We start from the raw sequence: 12468 nt of genomic DNA, 5'->3' as shown, positions 1-12468 counted from the left end.
GTCTTCATAATTTTATGAGTCATTGCGATTATTTCATATTATATTTACAATAATCTCAAATAAGACCGGCAAAATAGCAAATAAGAGTCTATTTTGTCGGCTTCAGCTATTTTATTTACACAGTAGTGACTGTCTTCACGTGACGCGTTTTGTACTTTGTAAATTAAGAAACTTAAATTAGCTGTGATTTTTTATTGCACGGTGTTTTGATTATGACCTTATTGTTTGTCATAACTTTATAGATTTTACCCTAGTAAAAATCGATTTTTCCTAAATGAAATACATATTTGAATATGTTTTATTAGTTATAATTCATCTCGGGCAACTTAAAGAGTAAATAAAGGCAACAGTAGTATACCGCTGTTTTAAATCGATAGAGAGAAAACAAATCCGATGAGAGCTAATTTACCTTTTCTATTACTACCTGTCTCTTATTTTTCGAAATTCCTTTGCATCTTTCCTAATTATTTATAGAAATAAGAATCCAGTATTTTGAAAAACCGGGACCATTGACCAGCCAAAGTTTGGATTGATACTTGTAAACAAAACAAATATGATAAACGACAATAAAAGAAACCATTGAATTGAGGCTCGATCCTGACTTGGGACAGCCACATACAGAATGTGACAGTGTTAGATATGATTGCTGGCGCCAAGCCCTCCTTACAGCCTGGGATAGTACAACATATTAGACTATGTCAAACCATAAAAATCCGCTGAAAAGGGAACACCTCATAAGATCGATACGAACACAAAAAATTAAAATTAAATAAAAATTAAACTTAAAATTTTCTATAGCAGGTACACTGATGTGATCTTGTTTCATTCGACATTGTCGAGCAGTTTATTAGATCTGTATGCCTGTTTTAAGTTTACTCCCTTTCATCTCTATTCTTCGTTAACTTAAAGGTATCTAGCCAAGTATTTCGCCAAAACCAGTGGAGAGGCATCTTTAGCTTGCAGCGAGTGGTGTGTACCTTTTCTCTGTGTTGATGGTAATTACAACAACAAACATCACAATGTACATGCAAATGTATATTTAGTATGTATGAAGCTCTTTACTGAGGAAAAAAAACTTAAATCCTCCTCTGGATCTATAGATCACCGCATATATACGGTCTTCGACAATGAACAAAACTCACACCGCGTAGTATATAAGCTATAAAAGCCACCAAAATGACAAATGTGATTTTATTCATACGAGAAAACTAACGACCTTAGTATGAACAGTTTAGTAAATACTTATTTGAACCTAAATTTACTAAAGATTATGATTGATTGACTGATTCGTGTTTGCTTAATGTCCAGTGGCGAATATTTCACGAAAATCAGGGACATGCACACTTAATTTAATTTATTGTAATTCCTGTAGAGTCTAAGGATGGCAATTTTAACTGTCACTGGAAAAAAATGGTCCATAAGGTTACGACAGATATCAACGTATGATCTCTCTAAGGCGTTTGCATTCCCGTTGCTTCTATTCAACCCCGAAAATAAGTTTCAATAATTGTGATGTCAATTGAATATTTTTCCTCAGTATCATTATAGCTGTGTCTGTCTTTATTTGTGACAGTTAGTGTAGGCTTCTTTATTTGTGACAGTTAGTGTAGGCTTATCGTGTGCATATTTTTGTATCCTGTTTCATTTCGGAAGGAATTTTGGACAAACAAATACTTAAAAAAAGTTTCAAACATTTCAGAAAGTTCTGATAATATGTTACAAATTTATATTTGATTCTGTTTGATTAAAACTTCCATACTAATTCAAATTGTATTGAAAATGAAATGCACTTTCTTCTGGAATGCCCACTTTATAATAACCTCAGAAGAGATGTGACTGATTATATAAAAAAATACCCCAGTTTAGATAATTCAAACAGAAAAGATCTTTTTTCATGGATCATGATAAATGAAGATAGCAGATGTTTATCTATTTCATGTGCATACCTCGATAAAGGCCTGCAACTTAGAAAATCAGAAAATTAGTTAACTTAAATACTCTAAAAGATATCAAAATTATCTCCCCTTGACCACTGATTCTTTCCTTATGCATTTGAATTATTATTTTATGTTTTTTTAATCACTCTGTAATGTTTATGTCATGTTGTAGTTAATGTTATGCTCTTAATGGGCCCTTTAATTTGGAAAATAAAAATATTGTATTGTATTGTATTGTATTGCATACTTATTTCCGTCTTTTGACGTTGATAGTAACATGTGTATTTTCTTATCCCAGGCATAGATTACCTAGATCGTATTTGGCACAGCTTTTTGGAATTTTGTGTCCTCAATGCTCTTCATTCGATCTTTTTTATTGTTTGGCTTTATGAATAGTTTTATCTGAACGTCACTAATGAGTCTTTAATATGAAGACGAAACGCGCGTCTGGCGTATCAAATTATAAGACTGGTATATAACGGCTTTGATAACTATTATGTGAATGATTATCATAACATCCGTTGCAAGATTCGGTCTCATTTGTTCGATAGACATTCATCCCAGTCGAGTCACTTTGCTGAACCATACTTAGCATTCATTTCTTTACAAACTTAAGTTACCCACAGCCGTTTAAGCACAGTGGCTGTATTGAAATGTTAATAACACAAAGGTATCTTATTATTTTAGTATCAAAACCTTCCACTGCTGAAATGTAAATAATTAATTTTTTTGTTATTGAATGTTATTTGTTTTAATTTCAAATTATAATGTTATTGACATGTAAAATTTTTATTCACTTCTTAAGTTAAATAGCAGATCTCAATTCGAAGATAGTAAATGACAAGACGTTCCAAATAGCCTGAATCAATCATCTATGCTAGATTAATAATAAACAAGAAGTTCCCAATAGCCTGAATCAAGATTAATAATAAACAAGAAGATCCAGGCGCGGATCCAGAGGGGGGGGGGGGGGGGTTCCGGGGGTTGGAACCCCCCCTTTTTTTTTGGCCGATCAATGCATTTGAATGGGGGCATATAGCTGGAACCCACCCTTTACTCTGGGTTGGGAACCCCCCTTTTTAAAAAGGCTGGATCCGCCCCTGAGTTCCCAATAGCCTGAATCAAAATTAATAATAAACAAGAAGTTCCCAATTGCCTGAATCAAGATTAATAATAAACAAGAAGTTCCGAATAGCCTGAATCAAGATTAATAATAAACAAGAAGTTCCCAATTGCCTGAATCAAGATTAATAATAAACAAGAAGTTCCCAATTGCCTGAATCAAGATTAATAATAACAAGAAGTTCCCAATTGCCTGAATCAATCATATACCGGTATGCTAAATTAATAATAAACAAAACAAAATAGATGTCAAAACCGGGGTATGCGTCAATGAAACAGCAATTCAAGAACACAATTACAGTTTAAGAATAACAATAAAAGTTAAACGAGTTCTCCAGTGACCCTTGTTTAGTCTAGGTGATTCAGCTTATACCTCCTTCAGTATACCAATATTTTTGTATATACCTTGCAAAATCATGGAAGTGGAAAAACGTATGTATACAAACGTGTAATATTTGTTATAGAACAGACTCCAAGGGGATTAAAATATCGAGATTTTAGAGAGATTTAATTATTGATACTTCGTGATTTTTGTCAAATACTGGAAGTAGAACTGTGGCGAATAAATTTAATCCTTATATCTTAAAAGGTATTCTATACTGTATTTTCTTTACAATTATCAATAATTTATTCCGACTTAAAAATTTCAATTTTTAAAGTATCATCTTAATTGGCTTTAATAGCTCTCAGTATTGTTTTCTGTGTAAATATCAAAATTTAAACTTTCAATACTTGGGATTTAATTGGCATTTATATTGCAAAATATTTATATTTATACAGCTAAACATCCAAATTTACTTCATTTTGTGTGTATCCTTCAACAATTTGGATTCCATAGCCACTTTCATTAACATAAGAATCGAATTTGTGATTTTCTAACTCCATGGGACCCTTACTAGATTAATATATTTGTCATTGTGTATTGGTGCGAATTCACTGAATAAAAAGATACATAAAAGTAAGATTGATCGGCTATAAACACTTTCATCTTCTTTGACATTGAACCAATCACTGCGGACAAAAGACATCTAGCCAGGATCGATACATATTTAGTGAAACATATCGATTTGTTCCCAATAAACATTTAATACATCCGGATACATTTCTCCAATTTCATACATCTTGGATAAGGAGAAGAATTGAACAGATTTTAGGGACAATGTTTAGTAAAGCTTCGACATCTTCAGGAGGGGATTCCTTAAGCAAGGAAAGTTCAAGACTGGACTTGAGAAAATCCCAAGTCAAATCACCAAATGCAGAACTGTTCAGACGGGAAAGTAGTATGGCTTTAAGTTCTACGCCAGCGTCGAAAACTCCCCCACAGGGTTTCGCTGCAGGTGCTTCTCTCGTTGGATTACTGGCTTCTAAAAGGTTGGCAAAAAGGCTAAGCAACAAGATTCACAATAACCGTACTGGGAGTGTGATGAGCTCCAGACTGTCTGGAATGGGAATAAGACGTGAGCCAACATATCGTATGGAACCTTATAAGAAATTCGACCCACAGAGAGTTGAGGCAGTGATTAAGAGTGTAGTCAGTGACAAACTGGGAGGATACAAGTATAACCCTAAACTTTGTGCTGTAATGAGTAAAGTTATTAGTGAAGAAATACGTGATAAAGTTAAGGCACTCCATTTTGACAGATACAAAATAATATCCTCTGTTGTAATTGGGGAAAAGAAAAATCAGGATATTATAACTTGCAGTCGATCTGTTTGGGATGACAAGTTAGATAGCTATGCAGTGTACAATTATCAAATAGACAATATTATGTGTGCTGTTACTGTATATGGAATTTATTTCGAGTGAATCAGAGACGTTCAGGTACGGACATGTTTACTGTATTGATACAAAGTTTGTAACAACGAAATATGATATTTTATATACAATGATTAATAATTTATTTTCAATCAAAACTCTTTATTCTCTCAATTTCCGACAAGACGTCAATAAAACGTATTGATTGAAAATAACAGGTGCGATCCATACGAGAGGAAAAGTAGATGGATGTTTGAAAATTAAAGTACAGTGTTGTTATTGCTTATTTTATTCTTATAGAGTAACCAATTATTTTCCAGAGTATAAAGTCGACGATGGCATACCGATATTTAATGGACGGCCAGGTTTCGACAATGAATGGTTAAATGTTATACTTTTCTAACCACTGGCATCTCATTGAAAGCGTGGGAACGGAACTGTACGAATACTGAACATTTTGCGTTAATTTTAAATGAATATTGTGTTAATTAACCAAAAAGTAAACTTTTTATGTTAACTTAGCACAAGGTGACGAAGTGCCGTGTATGAGCGTTTGATTTATGATTTTCTGTGTTTTAACGCCACTTTCAAGCACCACTTTTTGGGCTATAGGAATCACAATATTTAAACATACAACATCCTGTTCTTTGCAGCACCATACACAAGATTTTGCTTTCAACACTTGTTTTGTTTTCTCGAGCAACAGTATTCAATCCCAACGCCAGCTGTAGTTTCATTAGCTATAGCTTCGTATTCGGGAGCACATTTTTACCCTGCTTTCTAAATTTTCCGTCTTTTGTTTACTTGTTCTGGTTTGTGAGCATCCCATGGAATATTCTTTACTGTATATCTAAAGAGGCAGAAGAGGGTGCAATTGATTCTTGGCGATAAGTTTTAAGTCGTATGTCGTATGTCGAAGTGTACACTGTATACGGCGTTGTCCAATATCGAAGGGGTCGGTATTCAGAGAAATATGGGACAGAAGGTCACACGAACGGACGGTCAGACATGTGAACAGAAGTACATACAAACAGACGAACGGCCGGACTCTCCATCGATATACCACCGCTTTAAAACATATGTTTTGATAGAGAGTAATTAGACTCAACAGGAAAAGGACTATAAACATTCGTTAAGACATCATTTTCTGTCATTATCATTTATGTTTTGAGTGTTTCAGGATAACGTTTGTGTTTTTGTGTATACTTGAGTATGTTGAGCTATGTTGAAAGACGTGCATAATGGTAATTTATAAAAATATGAATTGTTTAGTTTCTAAACAAAAAACTATTTCCTCTGCTTTCATTCAAAACGGATGCAAATTGGTAATGTAACGATATATAATTACCTCGCTAGAGAATAATTTAGACGTTTTATATTATAATGCATGTTCGATCTGTTTGTAAATTGTATCTTTTTCTAAGATAATGTATGATATTGTATTTTTTGCCTCTGCTCATGTGTTATAGCCCATTTGATTGAAAATAAACGTATTCTTATGCTCCTAGAATTCAAAGATCTTTTTTAAAATAACTGTGAAGTGGTTTTCCTCGCAGTTGTTTCGGGAAAATCTTTGAAATTCTATATATACCTTGCAATGGTAGTGACGCTTCGCTAAGAGTGTAACATAAGCAAACAAATAGTATAGAAAATTTGCTTTCCAGTTATATCTCGAGAGTTATATTCATAGCAAAAAAGAAAAAAATCTGTAGTTATATATAGATATGATTATAAAAAAAGATTTATTGAACTATGGTGATTTTGTTAAAAACCAGTCGGGGACAATGATTATAGAAGAAAAAGATCAAAATATTTACCAGACAGGAATCTTATTCATTTTAACTTTTCTACCTTTTATTTTCAGAGGGTTTCTCCCATTGACAGCTTATACAACACTTTTAAAAGAAAGGGTGATTCATGGCCGGTAGATACATTCAATATGAACAATTTCTGTTATTTGAAAACATGTTAGGACAACATTGACATGAAAAATATATGCACATAATGACACTTTCTGGTATGTAATACACATAGATAAATCAGAACGTTCAACTGGCATTTGTCGTCAATAAATGGACTATTAGTTTTTCAAATGCATTCAGCTGGCATTTAAAATTTGAAAGAATAAAATTGAAATAGTATAATAAAGTGAATACGTAACAGCCTAATAGAGAAGGATCTTCGAATCAAGGTCATCTCTGCACTGAAATAAAATCAGTTTAATTTAGCATGAAGTACAGAATGTACCGGTAAACCGATTTACCGCTGCACAATTGATAGTTGTTCTTACCTGTATACTCAAGACAATTTTCTACGTTTTTTTTACTTAGATTAAATTTCGTTATACACATGCATACATATAATGCATGAAGGTAGATTTGTAAAATAACATCCTTGGTTTATGATTCTTTTTTTTTAATGTTCCAGATGTCAGTGTTGGGAATTTAATTATTGACTTTTTTTCAATTTAATTGTCATATTTCAAATATAAGATCAATTCGTAGTTGCGAGCTTTAATTTCAAATATTGTCATCACAGGCGCTTGGATATAGAATTAATATATCGAGTGTGTCGTTGTTTGCACTGAATATTCAATTGTCTAATACTTCTAGTTTGGAGTAAATTCGCTAGCTCCGATACAATCGCTTATTTCACTATCAATACAAATAAAATTCGCTAAAACTAATTAAGAAAATCGGAGTTAGCTAAGGTATGATCAGGTATGTGGTATCGTCATTTTTCTTTTTTTTTTTACAAACTGAACTTTCGGTGCAAATATTGGAATACTATAATATTGAAATCCTTTACTCAAGCGCCTGTAAATTTCATAAAAGAAGAGGTTTAGCTATTTTTATCCAGTTAGATATTCTCAACTGAATTTCTGAACAATAAAATAAAATTTACTCCGTAATTGTTCCGAATGGTGACACTGCTGCATAGATTGATCACACCAACCTATAATGATACTGTGGATTCATTATTATTCGTTGGATACCAATTTTCGTTGGTACAGGTGAACCACGAATTTAAATGTTCAACGAATTTCAAATTTTCTATGGGCTTTGTACAAGTTGTATGCACTGATTGGCAAAACCATGAAATCAAATATCCACGAAAATGAAAAGTTTCCGCAATCCACGAAAATTGGTACCAACGAAAATAAACGAATCCATAGTAGTATATATACTCAGCACCGATCCTTTTCATTGATTTTGCAGTTCCTTAGATAAAAATGAAGGGCTTCGATATACATAAAACTATGGTGGCCAGATGCGGCCATTTCGCCTTTTCGCGTTTTCGTGTTTTTTTTGCAAACGCGAAATCGGGAAATCGAGATCGAGAAATTGAGAAATCGAGAAACAGGGAAATCGAGAAATAGGGAAATCGGGAAATCGAGAAATCGAGAAAGCAAAAACGCGAATTATGCTTTCTCGATTTCCCGATTTCCCAATTTCTCGATTTCTCGATTTCCCGATTTCTCGATTGTTCAATTTCTCGAATTTGCTTTCTCGATTTCCCGATTTCCCGATTTCGCGTTGGAAAAGTGAGAGGCGAAAACACGAAAAGGGGAAATGGCCGCATCCGGCCACCATATAAAACTGATGACATTGTATTTCATTTGCAGTCGGAAATCCGGTTAAAATAGAACAAGAGAATCGAAGCTCTTTGTTAGAGAAGGCGATAAATGCTTACTCTAATGTTTACTATAGTGACAAAATTTTTAAAAATTAATAGAAACAAACAAAATTACAATTTTCTTCTCAATTACGAAGTGGTTTATTTTAAAACACCATTTGCATAAGTTTTCAATTTATTTAGTACATAGTTAAGCAGAACAATTAGATATCAAGTCGACGACATGGGTATCTTTCAAGTTGGATGTAGAAAATGCATAACTCCGATTTTTTTTTTTTAATTTACCACGGACGGAAACCATATCAATCTATTAGTTCAGTAATTTTCGTGTCTGCCCTTCCATTATGTGACTCAAGAAAAAATTCCAAAAAATCGGTAACAATTGTATCGAAAAGAGAAAATTGAGTGCACCTTTTTATGTTAGAGCGTGTTTGAGTTTAATATTTTGTCTTGATATCGTACAAAGCAAGAATATTTCATACATCGTCTCGCTTCAGATTCTATCATGTTTATATATCTAAGCTACAGGTTGACTTTATAACATAAAAAAAATCACAGTACTAAAAGATGAAATATATGGGTCAAGTGAAATACCTATCTAATGAATAAAAAAAACCCAGAGTAGGTGTGTTCGAATAGCTATTTTTTTTACTGAAAGTACTTGACGACAGTCTTTCAAGTTGGATGATGAAAATGCATATCTTCGAACAATTATATTTTTTTGTGTGTGAAAACTAGGGTTTATAGACTATAAAGGGCGCGATGAAGGCACCCAGGGCGCGGCGCCCTTCTATTTTGGGCTAGCGAGACCACTATTAGTCTTTAACCACTAAAAAAATCTAGTCTGCCCTTCCACGAAATATTTAATTAGAATTTTTTTAAATGTTGATCTTGTCTGCATTGATTCAACTTAAAACTATTGTTTGATCGTTTGTCAGGTGGAATTTTCGAAAATTCATAAACATGACAAACGATCAGACAATTGTTTTAAGTTGAATCAATGCAGACAAGATCATTAACTGATGCGCATTAGCTAGTTGATACATTTGTCTTTTAAAATACAACTGACATATAAGGATCGTAATGGTGCAATGTGGATAAATTTATCGGTTTCCGAGAGCAAAATTGGCGTAATGGGGAGATAATTTTGACGAAGTAGAATCCTGACTGCAAGGTCGCCAAATCAGTCAGGATTCTACTTCGTCAAAATTATCTCCCCATTACACCAGTTCATTTTCTCAATCGAAGAAATGGAACCCATTGTAGGGATGACGCGCTGACAATTTTGCTCTCGGAAACCGATAAATTTATCGACATTGCACCATTACGATCCTTATATGTCAGTTGTATTTTAAAAGACAAATGTATCAACTAGCTAATGAGCATCAGTTAATGATCTTGTCTGCATTGATTCAACTTAAAACAATTGTCTGATCGGTTGTCAGGTGGAATTTTCGAAAATTCATAAACATTTAAAGAAATTCTAATTAAATATTTCGTGGAAGGGCAGACTAGATTTTTTTTAGTGGTTGAGGACTATAAACCCTGGTTATCACACACAAAAAAATATAATTTTTCGAAAATATGCATTTTCATCATCCAACTTGAAAGACTGTCGTCAAGTACTTTCGGTAAAAAAAATAGCTATTCGAACACATCCAACTTGAAAGATACCCATGTCGTCGACTTGATATATAATTGTTCTGCTTAACTATGTACTAAATAAATTGAAAACTTATGCAAATGGTGTTTTAAAATAAAACACTTCGTAATTGAGAAGAAAATTGTAATTTTGTTTGTTTTTATTAACTTTTAATTTTTTTGTCACTATAGTAAACATTAGAGTAAGCATTTATCGCCTTCTCTAACCAAGAGCTTCGATTCTTTTGTTCTATTTCAACCTGGTTTCCGACTGAGGTGTCTTAGTTCAAATGCTTAAAGACAAACTTGGCAACAAGTAGTCGTAAATAAAATATTTAATAATTTACATACGATGAACTACATTAAGATTATAAATATATATATATATATATTTATAAAGGAGATTATTTCCTTTATATTTTTGGATTAAATAATAAACTTATAAATCTTCTACAATAAAAAGGTTGAACTAAAGAAGAGTTTCATTATTTAGTATCTAAAATGTGTATACATTTCTAACTATAGCAGCAGCAAACAAAAATCAAGGACTATATGTATTCATAATAACAATTCAACATTTAAATTGGATATATCTAGTGTATATCATGTTCCATACATCCATTCGCAAACAAAGTCCTCAACCTTCAGGCAGTATGATCACACGACTATATAAACAATGTTTGTACCTCCTAAGTATCAGCGCAAGGTCCCAGTATTATTAGAATTAAGATTAAAAGACACAGATGAACGCTTGAAAACGTTTCACGACGAAATACATTACTCATTTTCCCGTTGTGAACTTTCCATGTTTATATAGCAATGGAAATTTCAATGATTGAAATTATTTGTTGGAAAATATAAGTATGCTGATAACAGAGGGTTGAGGACCTATGACTCATCAGAAACTACATTACACGGTACAGCATACTTACATGAAGCCTGATTACAAATTCCAGGAAGCTCTGAGTTGTAAATTTCTAACAAAAATGCGACTGAACTTCACGGGATGGACGGACAAAGGGACAGACAGAGGTACTAGAAACAATATATACCTAATTCGAAGCGGGGGTATAACGGAATATTATCTTGATTCATGATGTATACATATTGAGGAATGTAAATCTACTAACGGAATACACACGACTATTGGAATATATCGATCGTCAATCCCCAATACAAGCCAGTCTCTGATCTTGCTATTCTTCTCATATTGTACGTGTCACAAAACAAAACTTTAAATACGTTTCGAAAATAAAAATGAAAGATACTACGAGTTGTTCCTTCAATGAACTTACACTGTATACCCATCTCAATGTTATAAGTAGATTAGTTGTACCAAAACAATACAACAAAACAACAAATGCAATTTACATACCCCAATAAAAACTTAACATTGTAATATTTGTCACTAGCTCCTGCATGGAACTTCACCGTTACTAACAGGCAACGATGAGTCATGTCTGACCTTTTTCATAATACGACCAGGAAATATTGTTCAGTATAATTTTGAAACTTCTAAAACTAACTTCACTGAGTATCCATCTTATTCTCTGAAGATTCCATAAACAGTGGCTGAACAGAAGATCTCTTGGTTTTGAAATGAAGAAGTTGCGTAACAATCAAACCTATCGTCCCATGTACATCTGCTAGATAACATCATACCTTGATTCCCCATCTGTCCGATGGTTAGAACACATATAATCTTATATCTATCCAAATTTAGACCTTTGACTCGGTCTTTGATTTCATCTGACAAAGATTTGCCTATTTTTGGTGTAAGCCTTGCACTATATTTCATTCCGTTTAACCTAGAGTTTAAAACGTTTTCTATAATGTCCTTTACGTCCTGTATATTGAACTTAACTCTTGGCTCCATCCTGTAAGTAGGTTCCATTTCTGGTAGAGGCACAGTAGCTATGGATGACGCTTTGCGATTCCCGAGAGCTTTCATGGAAAGTTTCTTTGCAAATCTTCGTGATGCCATAAGTCCTATAAGTGATGGTCCTGCGGTGCTTTGACGGGGACCCATGATACTCTTCTTTCGCTCTGAGGAATCGGCTATCGAAGGACTCCTTACTTTTTCATTTGGAGTTACGGCCTTTCTCTCCAACTCCGCTTCCTGCGTTGCTGCAGCTGCAGCTTGAAGTCTTTTCAACATTTTCGAAATATGTCAACAAATAAGTATTACAATCCACATTCACATGTATAAATATAAAAGACAATTTCGTAGAAGCGTATCCAAGCGGTTTTTAGATCAATGCACAATTATATTCCTTAACACCTGAAATACACAAGATCGTAATAAACATTGTATTAAGCTTGTGTTTACTTATAAGTGGAATAAGAATACTCAGGCGCACAAAGAAAGGACTGAAT

Source organism: Mytilus galloprovincialis, chromosome 1 (assembly GCF_965363235.1).
Source record: "Mytilus galloprovincialis chromosome 1, xbMytGall1.hap1.1, whole genome shotgun sequence".
Taxonomy (NCBI): domain Eukaryota; kingdom Metazoa; phylum Mollusca; class Bivalvia; order Mytilida; family Mytilidae; genus Mytilus; species Mytilus galloprovincialis.
Note: the sequence above shows the minus strand (reverse complement) of the source record.